Source organism: Pan paniscus, chromosome 8 (genome assembly GCF_029289425.2).
Source record: "Pan paniscus chromosome 8, NHGRI_mPanPan1-v2.0_pri, whole genome shotgun sequence".
Taxonomy (NCBI): Eukaryota; Metazoa; Chordata; class Mammalia; order Primates; family Hominidae; genus Pan; species Pan paniscus.
In genome coordinates, this window is record NC_073257.2 from 91,094,401 (window position 1) to 91,106,804 (window position 12,404).

A 12,404-nucleotide genomic window follows, 5' to 3' on the forward strand; every position below is an offset into this window, starting at 1 on the left:
ATACTCTGCCCCTAGAGCCTCCACTCAGCAGTAACCCTCTTTGATTCTGCTGTCCTTTCATTGGCCAGAACAAATCACATGCCACACCCCTCAGAAGGGGCAGGGAATGGTGATCCCACCATGTGCCCAGAAGAAGAGAGAGCCAATTGGAATATTTGACCAGCCCTAATGACGACCACGCCCAGGGAGGCAACACCTTGCAGCCCCTGGTAGACTGAGTGAGGCTCAGCCCTGCAAACTGCAGACACACAACGGCAGCCAGAGCAGCTTCAAACCCTCCCACGGACACTCCCTGAGCACTGTGCCAGGCCCTGGGAGCAGGCAGTGAGGAGCAGAGCCCAAACCTCATGCTCTAGGAGGAAAACACATCACAACACACGACACCCTCAGCTGAGTTGTGTCCGAGGGGCTGTTAGATGATTACGTCCTGTGGTGGGGCAGGGAAAACCACCATCTCCGCCATGCTTTCCCTGACCCCCTCGGCAGAGCAGACGGCATTTAGGATGAGCTTGAAGGAAATATAAGTGTCTGTCAAGTGGGTGGGTTGGGGGATGGCCTTAGGAGAAGCTAGTCAGGGGTCTAGCGAAGAGGGGTCTGGGAAGGATGCGTGGTGTGGAGCGGCCCGTGTGGAGGAGGACAAGAGGAACAAGAAGGTGAGCTGGAAGGGAGGGCTGGGCCGAGCAAGAGAGAAGGGCCTAAGATGCCTGTGAAGGAGCCTGCTGCTGCTGGATTCTATCCGGGGGCAATCTTGTGAACTTCCCGAGGGAAAATTCCAGGCTTTAGAGAGAAAAGATGCCCCACTTCATGTGGTGAAAACTGGGTTCCAGAGAGCTTAGTAATTGCCCCAGTTAACACAGATGGATTCTGGTAGAGCTGAGGTTTGAAGTGGAGTCTGTCTGATATATGAGGACACCCACCAGAATTCAGGAACTGGACGCTTCATAGGTGCTTTATCTAATTTCCCCAAAACCACACGCAGTATGCATCACTGTCCCTATTTCACTCACCAGGACCCTGGTGACCAGAGAGGTCATCCAAGACCAAGTGGTTAACAAGCTGGAGGACCTTGGGTAAGGTCGGATTGAGGCCTGGGGTGCCTATCTCTCATGTGAGTGGGTCTATGCAGCCCCAGGGGCCGGGGCTCTTGGAGAAGCCATGGCAGAGAGGAGAGGGCCAAGAGCAATGGTGGGAGGGAGGGCTGACATCTGCCGGGAGCTGGGTTTCCAACCACCCTGCACAGACCAAGGCCTACCTCCTGATCCTCACCCTGCCTATGGCCAATGCCACCCGGTGCCAAAGGATATTGCCTCATCTTGGAGCAGCTGAGCCCTCTGTATCCCACAGGAATGCACCCCACTGTGACATCAGAAGCATTTAGGCCTTCAAAGCTGGAGACATGCCAGCTGACCCCTGACCTCATGGTGTGACCTTAGGTAAGTTCCTTATCCTCTCTGAGACCCATCAGAACACCTGGGGAAAAAGAGCCAAAGGTTTCCAGTGCCTCCTCTCCAAGGTCATGGCATTTCCCGGGTCAGCCAGCAGTGAGGGGCTGGGCTGAGCTGCCCATCTGGGAGACCCAGCAAGAGGCAACAGGAGGCAGCTGAGCAGGAGGTGGGCAGAGCACAGAGCACCTGGGGGACTGCAGCAGGCGTCAGGCCCCTCCATAGGCAAAGGGAAGGGGACAGACCAGTGCTTCTTAAAGCAAATCTCCACCAAGTCTCTCCCAAGTACCAGGCATCTGCTGAGCCCTGGCGGCATCCCCACAAAACTGCGAGGAGGCAGATATCACAGACATCCGCTCTCCTGGTGAAGGAGCCAAGGCTTCCAGAGGATAGAAGTCATGTTCAGGTGGACATGCTAGGACTCGAATCCAGGTTTTCAAACTCCACAGTACCACCACTTCCCCAGGGGGCAGGGGCAGGACCCCAAGGCCAGGCAGGAACCAGGAGGGGACTCAGGCATGAGGAACTGTCCAAACTCCTGCCTCTGGAATTAGAGAACAAGGCAGAGGCTTCGAATCTCAGAGCAGGTCCAAATCTCCATGTCCCAGCCAGGCCCGGGGCTCCTGAAATTCCTCATCCTGTCATCAGCTCAGGGCACAAGGGCTAGCCGGTGAGAAGAGGCTCATTCTCAAAGAGATCTTCTCTCCTTCCAGGAATCTCCACTCTTTGGACCACTGCGCACTCAGGGGGCCCTCCCATGTCACTTGCACACTGCCAGTAACAGAGGACTCACTCCCTCTGAATGCATTCCACTTGCAATCTTGGTTTCGAGGGAAACATAACCAGGGGTAGGGAGGATTATGCTCCATGGGGAAGTGCTGAGGTGGTCTCCAAAGCACCTGTCCTCTCCAGCCCTCTTCCCTCAGCTTCCAGATAACCAAGCACAATGCCCAGATTGGAAATCATTATCTACTAAAGATATATGCTCCCAGCAAGTGCTAGATCCCAGGGCTGGCTCGTGATTCCCATCTGCCTAACTGGAAAATCATCCACTCTCGAGCGCCCTCACTTCCCCAGCATGGGCTGCTACAGACTTCCACTCTCAGCTCCCTAAGAAGTTTGACTCAGCTTGTGACCTTGGGCCAATCGCTCCCATCCTCCAGGCCTCACTGTCCACATCTGTCAAATGGAGGAACAACCTCTAAATGTGTTACCTTCCAACTGGCACAGATCCCTGGACTGTCATCTTCTCAATGGGTGGAGATAGACCAGGCCAGCTGGGCCCCTGGCTAAGGCAGGGCTGGAAGCACAGATCCCAGGCCCATCCTGGTGCCCGTTTCATCAATGCCTGCTTTGTCTGGAGCTCACAGCAAGCAGGTGAGTTCATTTTCCATTAAGGACAATTATCTCTTCATTTGCATATGCTAAATGTGACATTTAAGGGAGCAGTTCTTCCCCACCCCAAACAGGATAAAAGTCCAATGACAGGCAGACAACCTGCGGTTTAGGGCAGAGGTGTAATTGGCTCTTATTAAGGGAAGATGCAGGGAGATACAGGTTTTGAAATGCAAATGACAGCATCACTTCTTCCACTGGGGCTGAACGGGGAATGACAGGGCCAGGCTGGGCACTCTTGCCTGCTCCGTATCTGGGCAAAGAACAGGCCTCCTGAACCACAAAAAAGAGAGAGATAGAAGCTGGACAGAGAGGGGAGGCACATTCTCTTGGGGATAATGGGACGGACCAGCATATCAGACTCCCCAGCAGCCCTGTCCCCTGCCTCGGGCTGCCATCTTATGCCCACTGCCTCTCCTTGTCCTCTCTGAGTCAACCAGACTCCACTCCCTAAAATAGGGTCTCTTAGCATGTTCGACCCCGGCTCAGAAACCCCCAGCCACAGTTTTAGCTGTAGCTACTGCCAAATTCCAGCCCCACCACAAAGCCAGAAGGCCCTAAGTACCCCACAGCACATTAGGCCTTTGCTAGGCCCTGTGCCTGAGATGCTTCCCCTGCTCACCCACCTGGCAAACTCTCACTCTCACCTCTAACCAGCTCACATAGTGTGTCCTCTCTGAAACCTGCCCCAGTGGCCTCTTTATTCATAGGACTGGACTCCCTGCTGGGTCTGAGAGTCCGTGGAAGCAGGAAAAATTCTGACTCATCTCAATGCAAGTATCTGTTCAGAGCTGGTTCACCAAAGGAGTTCATAAGAATCAATGTGTGCATAAAAGGAAGTGTGAGTGGACAGATGGATGGACGGAAAGATGGGAGAATGAATGGGTGGGTGGATGGATGGATGGGAGGGTGGATGGATGGATAGATGGATGGATGGATGGATGGATGGATGAAGGGAGGATGAGTGGGTGGGTGGATGGATGGGTAGATGGATGGATGGGAAGATGGTGTAACCTCACTATAAGGCTCCACCCTGCATTTGCCTTGACAATTACTTACAGTACCTCCTATTCTACAGATGAGGAAAAGTGAGACTGGGTGAGATAGAGACTCTATCCCCTACTCAAGCAGCAGAACCCAGAACACCATTCCTGACTACCCCACTGAAGCTAGATTGCCATCACTTGGCATCAAAGCCCTCCACAATGATGAGAGCCTTCCACCTGGCCACCTTCATCACATGGTGGTCCTGGGTCCTGACATGGCCCTGGCCTCCTAGGCCCCTTCAGATGCAGCCACTGAGTCTGAGGCTGATCTTGAGGATGCTGTTTCCTCTCTTACAGATCACTGAATACTCCACAGATCACTGACACTCACCTGAATACTCCATAAGCAAAGAAAGTGAGGTCAGAGGCCGTTTTGCAGTCAGATACTGAAACCCAGGAGACGAAACACCTGTTCATAACCCTTCATTCCCCCAAACACCCAGAGCTTTCCCGTGCTTTGGGGAACCCAAGGGGAGGGAAGAAGCAGAGAGAGAACAAAGGGGACTCTGGAATCAGTCTGTTCCCCAAACAGTGACCCCAGCCCCCAGCCCTGCCTGCCTCTCTGGAATCACACCTCCTGCCATCTGCCACCTGTCTGCCCCCCGCCACAGCAGGTGCTTGGAGAGCAGAGAGAGCAGGGTTCACTCCCATTTTGTTACTCATGATCTGTGAGACCTTGGGTGAGTCTTTGAACCTGTCAGAGGCTTGGATTCCTCATTTGTGAGTGGGGATGACAGGCCTTTCTCACCTACTTTCACATCCTATCCACAGGAAAGCTCTGAGCAGGAAGCATGGGCCCAGCCATGCTTTGCTCCTTTCCTCTTTCCTCCCCTTGACCTCTAAGGAGAGAACTCAGAAGGCAAGGACCCCTGCATGAGTGTGCAAAGGGCAAGGATCAGGTCTGAGTCTCTCACTACCTGCCCCCCGCCCCATCTCCAGCACAGCGTCTACACAGAGAAGGAAGTCAGCAAAAATCATGGGGCGCTTCCGCTCCCCAGACATCTGCCAGAGGCACATTCCATAAAAAGCAGGTGTTTAGGATTCTAAACTCTCAGCAGGACACATTAGGACAAATCCAGAGAGCAGAATAGGCATCCAAGAGAAAAATCTGGACCTGATGGTGACCTACGAGCTCCCTTGCTGCCTAATAAGCCAGTGGAATCACTGAACAGAAGGGGCTTCTTATGGTTCCCTTGCTTGCCCACACATTAGAATCACCTGGGAGCTCCTAGGACTCCCAATGTCTGATTGTTCCCCCAAATCAATTAAATCAGAACACCTGGGGGGAGGAGCTAGGCATCAGCATGTTTTAGGGTCCCCAGATGATTCCAATATGATGCAAACTTTTCGGCCACTGGGCTATAGGACAAGTTAGTGACTGTGGGCAGCCAGCCAAGATTTGACCTCGTTCAGAGTGCGTTCTTATCCCTCGCCCCATCTGGCCCTCATCTGTCAGCTCAGGGGCCACATTATTACACCCACTGTACAGATGAGGAAAGTGAAACCTAGGATGTTGCCATGTCTCCTAAGACAATCAGAGATGGAGCTGCAACTGTTGGGGAAGAGAGCCCAATCTCTGGACCCTCAAAGTTGGGCTCTTCCTACACTGACACAGCCACAGTAGGCCCTTGGAGATCATCACAAAGAGACCAGGACCCTAACTTCCCAGCCTTTCCTGGGAGGAGGCTCTGATGGTGGTGGGGAGAGCAGAGAAGGAGGGTGCCTGAGGAAGACAGGGAGTGGGGGCTGCAGGCTGGATATAGGCCAGCATGCTGGGCCAACTCGCGCCTGGTCCTCCATAGGCTCTGGCTCCAACCCAGCAACCTCTCCCCCTCCGACTTCATCCTGTGGTGTGTGAGGGTCTGTTCTGGGGTGGTGAGGCCCAGACATTACCTCTTTATCTGAATCTTTCCTGACATCCCTCCGATAACAAAGAAGGTGGCTCAATAGGGAGGTTTACCAGGGATTTAAGATTCTTCCTCTAGGTCTGTGTTGGAAACACCAACGTCCACATAAAGCCCAAGGCACCATTAGTGGGGAAATCAGGGGGGCCCACAGCAGCTCTGGGGGCTGGCTTAGCTCCCACCATCCCTTGCAATCTTTGAAGATTGCCAGCAGCCATGTGTCCAGCCCCCAGCCCATCCATTTCAGGGGAATGAGAAAAGGCGAGGAGACCAGCCAAGTTACATAGCACAGGATGATGCACTGCTTTGCAGTCGCTCAGACTGGAATTCAAATCCCAGCTCTGTGGTGCCCTTTTGCTGCGTGACCTTGGACGAGTTGCTTTAACCCCTCCAAGCCTTGGAGCTGTCATGGATAAAATGGTGGTAATAATGATCCTCATCTCCAGGTAGTTGTGGGACTGGGATTAAATAACATCCGTGCTGGCTGTGGGCCCCTGGACATGTTATTTTGCTTTCCTGTGCCTCAGCTAACCCATCTATAAAATGGGAACAATAACACTTATTCATAGAGGCAGAGAGAATGAAATTGATGAAATGAGTCAATCTACATAAAGTGGTTAGAACAATGTCTGGCGTACCTCAAGGACTCCATCACTGCTCCCTGTTACAGCGTTCCTAGCATGAGTCCTGACACACAGTAGTGCCTTCTGAAGCGCCTGCTTCCTCCCTCCCCTTCCAGGCACTTTTAGGATGTGGCCGAGTGCAGTCAGCTGCCTTCCTCTGATGCCTGGTGCTGGCTCTTGGCCAACTCCTTAAAAAACTGGAAGCAGTGACTACTTTCTCTTCTCCCTTTTCATAAAGAGATCGCAGAACAGAGGCACTGACCTTGGGCAACCTTGCACCGCAGTGTTTTCCAAAAGACAAAACATTACAAATCACTGTGGGTGAGCACAGCACACCACCCGCACCCCACCTCCCTTCCACATCCCAGCCCCACCTGAGCAGGACTGCTCTTTTCCTCTCTGTTTTTCCAATTTGGAAGATGCCCCCAGGCAGAGGGAGCAGCTATACCTGGGCAGGGCACGAGGGCCTCAATGTTATGGGATAATGAAGAATCGTGGAGACTTTTTCCCCAAACTCAAACAGCACTTGTTAAGCACAGGCCTGTACCAGACCCCCGGCTGCCCACACTGGCCAGCATTTCCTCCCACCCTATTGAAGCCCTGAGGGGTATGGTTCCCAGCATTTCCAGAGGGGAAGCCGAGGGCCAGAGACCTCGACGACTTACAGCTGACCATGGAGAAGAGGAATAGTCAGAACTTGAACCTGCGACTCATGACCCTGCGTCTCTCATTCTTTGTGCATTAAGACTCACTCTTTGAATACCTGGTAGAATTCCCTGAAGAAGTGTCAGGCTCTTCGAGCTGGGCCAAAACCAGTGGAAGTCACAGAAAAGTTGATGTCATGTCACAGGAAGCATGATATACACTGACCAGGGACTGACCAGGAAGTTTCTGGGGTACAGGGGCGTTTCCAAGACCTGGTAAAGAAAAGACCAAGGACCTTTCCACCTGGGAGCCTGGAGCACTATGAAATTGGCTCATGCGACAAACATTCCTTGAGCACCTTCTCAGCTCCAGCCCAGGCTCTGGGATGCAGAATGGATGGGACAGGGAATGCCCTCGCATCTTGGAGCTTACATTCTATTTGGGGTAGTGGAGAGGACAACAAAACAACGTAGTGCTCTGAAGAAAGTAAAACAGGGTAATGGGACAGAGAGTGAATGCAGGAGGTGGTGGGGGGACAATATTAGACCTTGACTGAGCGTGGTGAAAGGGAGCTAACCACAGAGACCCAGGGGCAAAGAATTCCAGCAGCAGAAACACCCTGCAAAGGAAGGGAGATGGGAACTGGTAGGTGAAGTTGGGGAGGAAAAAGGAGGGCAGGGACACCAAGGCACCGTGGGGCCTGGAAGGAATGGGAGGACGGGAAGCCAAAGGTGGCCAGGTCCAGGTCGCAGAAGCCCTACCTGCTGGCCACAGGATGCAGGGCCCCAGGGGAGTGCCATGATCTGATTTTGTTTGTAAACCTCCTCCAGCAGGCAAATGGAGAAGGGAGCTCCGAGCACAGGCAGGAATGCAGGAAGCCCAATTAGGAGGCCAGCCGGTCATCTGGTGGACCTAAGACAAGGATACAGACAGGAATGGTGGCAATGGAAGTAGTGTGACATGGAGACATTGGGGATCTGGAGAGTCAATAGATTTGGTTGTTAGCAGGAGGCCAGGAGTGACATAGGACGATGGTGAGGACATTCACAGAGACTGGCTCAGGGAGAAATCAAGTGTTGGGTTTAAGCCATGAACACTTTCGTGGAATACCTACTGAGGGTCTGCCCAGCCATCTCCGGGAGTAAATGCCCTTCTTGGGTCTGGAAGATGTGGGGCCTAATGCCAGCTCCAGACAAGGAGGAGGTAGGGGAGGAAGTCCCCTAGTTCTGAGACCTCTTGGAGCATGTAAGTGACAAGGATTCTCTGTGGGACAGGGCCTGTGCCTTTACACAGCTCCTTCCACTGAATTTATCCCAGCAAAAGAAACCGCGGGGCTAGGCTGGCAATGCCTTATAGCTGAGCCTGCTGCAGGGGAGCAGGGACGGGGTGCTCCACAGTGAGCCAGGACAGGTTCTCCTGGCTCCACTTTGTCTGTGTCACCTCAGGCCAGTGGCTCCCCATCCCAGGTGACCAAACACTTATCCCAGCCTCACGCCACAGACAGCTCAGAAGCCGGTCCAGCTCCACCAAAGCACTTCCTGGAGTCAGAAGTATGGCTTTCTTCCAGCCCTGGATGGAAGGGAAAGAAAGGGCACCCAGGGCAGCCGGCCACCCCCTCCCTCCCCTCCTGCAGCCAGAGAAGTTGGTGCTCCCTGCTCAGGACATCCTCCCAACCCCTAACCTCACCTGTAGAGAGATAAGCGGCACTTGGATTGCAGGAACACCATGAAAGCTGGAGAATGTCAGGGCCTGATGGAATTTGAAGTCAGACAAGGAAGGGTTCAGATCCCAGCTCTGCTACCTACTGGGTGACCATAGGAAAGCCGCTTCTATATTGATTTATCTGAGAATCTTTTTCCTCATCCGTCAAGTAGGGATAGCAGCTACCTATCTCGTAGGCGATTATGTAGAGTAAACACCCCGGCTCACTCCAACTTCTCCTTCAGGTCTCAGGCGTCACATCTCAGAGGTAATTCAGGCCCCCTGGGCCAGGCTGGGCTCCCTGCTAGGTCACCCACCCTAGAATGTATCACACTGTAAAGGGCGAGTCACCATCATGTCCCCGGGACCAGGCACAGCGTCAGACAGTGACAATGCTCAGAAAACTGCTGAGTGAGTGAGAAGCTGCCTCCTCCATCCTCGCCAGTCTCCGCCTCTCTGGAGAGGTGTTCTGCAGTGTCTGGTCACCCTGCAACCACCATGCAAGGAACCAGGGCTGGGCTGTCGCTGAGCAAGAACGCCTGCTCTGGACCTAACCTGCAGCTGGTTATTTAGGGACTCATGTAATTCCACGGTTGGCTGGAGAGCTGGCCCCCAGGGTCAGAGCTGGGAGGATAGGACACATTTGGGAAACCCTCCCACACCCCAAAAAGTGGACCCCCAGTCAGCCCCAAGGCCCAGAGGCAGCGCCGACTGGATGGAAATCTGAGCACTGGATCCAGCCTGCCCACTGTACAGATGGAAAGACTGCAGCTGGGGAGGGCGAGGCTTCCCTGAGCTCACACGGCAGGGACCGCAGCCAGCCTTCCTGTGCATACATGCAGGGAAAATTAGGGCAGGAAGCTCTGGGGATCGGGCTCCTTGCAGCAGCTTGCAGCCTGACAGGCTGCCCAGGCCAGAGAACCAGCCCCGAGGCCTCCTCCTGCCCCAGCTACTGTGGGCAGGCGCCCTGCTGCCCTTCGGAAGCAGCCCACGCCAAGCAGGCAGATGGCCGGCAGGCCCCCTCTTCGAGCCCCTGGGCCCAGATGGCCATCCCCGGCATTAGGTGGGGCATCATAGCAGCAGCAACAGGAAGCCTGCCGCCCGCCAAGGCCCATTGGAGAGGGAGGAGCAGGAGCTCCGGCCGTCTGGCCACCCTGCCCTGCCTCCCAGGGCCTGGCCATTGCTCTAGCTGAGCGACTCAGGAAGGCAGCATGCACAGAGCCAGGGGTCACTTCCAATGGTGCAGACCTCTCCTGGGGAATACTGTTGAAGGTGGCTCCACTCGGTGGGGACACAGCCCAGAACAGATGACTCCTTCCTGGGAGAGTGCCCCCCGCCCCTTCACTGCCTGCTGGTCAGTGACCAAGGGAATTGAGCCTCTCATGCTGCCAGAGACTTCAACCCCTTCAGCCCCTTGCATCTCCAAAGAGCTCCCTGGGGGTCAAGAACAACTATAACAGTAATAATAATAGCTAATGTTCCTTAAGGACCTGCACACTATTTTAAGATCTTTAGAGGTACAACCTCAATCCCTGAGGCAAGGCTATTATTATCATCCCCACTTTACAGATGAGAAAATAGAGGCTCTGAGAAGAAAAGTAAACTTGCCCAAGTCACACAGCTAGGAAATGGCAGGGCCAGGATTCAAACCCAGGCAGCCTGTCTCCAGAGCCCACCTTCCTAAGCACCACACATTTCTGGCTGGGCCCCCGCTGGTGAGTCCCACACAGCACAGTGCAGTGGGGCAGAGAGACACCCTACCTTGGGTTTCTGGGGGTGACTTGTCAGGTAATGAGCTGCCCATCACAGGCACTCACTTGCCTGGGCTGGAGCCTCCTGCAGTGGGCAAGGAGAAGCTCAGGTAAGCACTAAGAAGCAGATGGAAGGAGATATGCCATTGAGGACAGGCGTGTGTGTCTCTGGGAGAAGGCATGGGAGACCTAGAAGGGCAAACACACTTACACACAGCCTCACGCAAGGACACACTCACACGGTTGAACCCCTGATGCTCACACGTGAACACAGACATGAGTGAGCATGTGTGCACATGCACGTGGACACACAGACACACTCAGGCTGTTCTGGAGAGAAGTAGGACTCTACTATGACAACAGGACCAGCCTGAGAGCCCTTAACCTGCAGGAAGAGGTGCCCAATCTTGATGTTTGCCCCCAGAAAAGCATGCAGCAGCCCCTTCCCCTCTCTGAGACTCGATGTCCCCTCCCGTGCAAGGAAGGCATTGTCTGAGGTCATCTCCAAGATCTTGGGCTCTGTGCCGTCTGGCCAGTCACCTGCGACTCTGTTCCCAGAGCCTGGCAGGGAGCTGTGACTCAGCAGCAAGAAGCCGAGCAGGAGCCTGCCCGCAGCCCCCTCCCCTGCCAGCACACACAAAGGGCATCTTGTTACTGCAGCCCGCCAGCGGGAGGGCGGGAGAGGGCTGTGGAGGTGAGAGGCCAGGAAGGAGCCTGTGTCAGCAGCACTGGGGGCAGGGCGGGGAGGAGGCCCAGGCAGGGCTGCTGGCCGGCCACAGGGGCCCTAAGCTGGTGGGGAGGGCCCTTGGGGCAGGCAGCCGCAGGTGGGTGGCTGCAGGGAAAGGCTGGCCCCGGGCTCCTGCATGGAACCCTGTTTATTAAATTCCCTTTTCATTTGTAAGTTACAATCTGAATGAGCTCTCCTGGCAGCAGCTACACCCCTGGAACTTCCCAGCAATGTGGGGCAAAACCCATAGCCCAGGGCTCCCACTCAGAGCCTGAGTCTCGACTCTGCGTGATCGAGACATGGGTGCCCTTTGGATGAGATCATGGCCAGGTCGGTTTTGCCCATCTGTAAAATGGGGTTGCTGAGCTGAGGAGAGCTCACTGTAACACACTCCCTGGCAAGATAGAAGTCACCTGGCTGGGACGTCCCAGACACAGGTTAGGACACCCTGGTGTCACACTTGCTGCTCCTGCTGTGGGACCCTGGGCAAACCACTTACCCTCTCTGGCCTCAGTTTCCCAGTTTATAAAATGGAGGTAGTGGGAGGTGAGAGGGAACTAGATAGAATATTCTTCCTGGAAATTGCTTGGGAATCATTTTTCCATGTGTCCTACATAGAAAAAGACATGAGACACTCACTCAGGTCCATGCAAGTGAGGGGGTCAATCTAGAGTATGTATGTACATGTGTACACACATGTGTACATGTGTGAACATGTGAGCAGACAAGCAGGTGTGTCCCCACTCGAGTGTGTCCAGCCCTCAGGCCATGCAGGCCCTTTCCTGAGTAGAACAGGGCCCAGGGCAAAGGATTTCCAAGGCTGGTTATTCTTGACACTCAGGGACCCCCTAGACACTAGTGACTGATTTGAGAGGGCCAGGTAAGCTGTGGCCTTGCAGAGACCACTGCTCCAGACACTGTCTACTCCAAGAATTCAGCAGAACTTGCTGTCAGTTGTCTGTCCACCCTAGACCGTGGTACCACCACTGGGCTGTATCACAAAGGACCCCATATACATCGCATCCACATGAGTGCTGCCCATCCCCGCCTGAGCTGCACCCACGCCACAGCACTCTGAACTTTCTTGTGTGAGTATCTCACCTTCCCAGTGCCCATCTGTCTCCAGCTCCGCCAGGGAAGGAGCTCTGCATTCTGTCAGGAAAACAGATG

At 54.3% G+C, this 12,404-nt stretch overlaps 1 long non-coding RNA gene across 1 annotated transcript in view; it reads right to left on the reverse strand.

The window, feature by feature from the left end:
* The window catches only part of LOC117974650 (uncharacterized), a 252,116-nt gene that overhangs the window by 138,238 nt on the left and 101,474 nt on the right, over window positions 1–12,404 (reverse strand). The window contains exons 6-8 of the long non-coding RNA XR_010113194.1: window positions 8,742–8,804; window positions 7,817–7,967; window positions 7,174–7,327 (exon numbers count right to left, since the gene is read on the reverse strand). This is a non-coding gene — a long non-coding RNA (uncharacterized LOC117974650). The remainder of the gene's footprint in view (window positions 1–7,173; window positions 7,328–7,816; window positions 7,968–8,741; window positions 8,805–12,404) is intronic.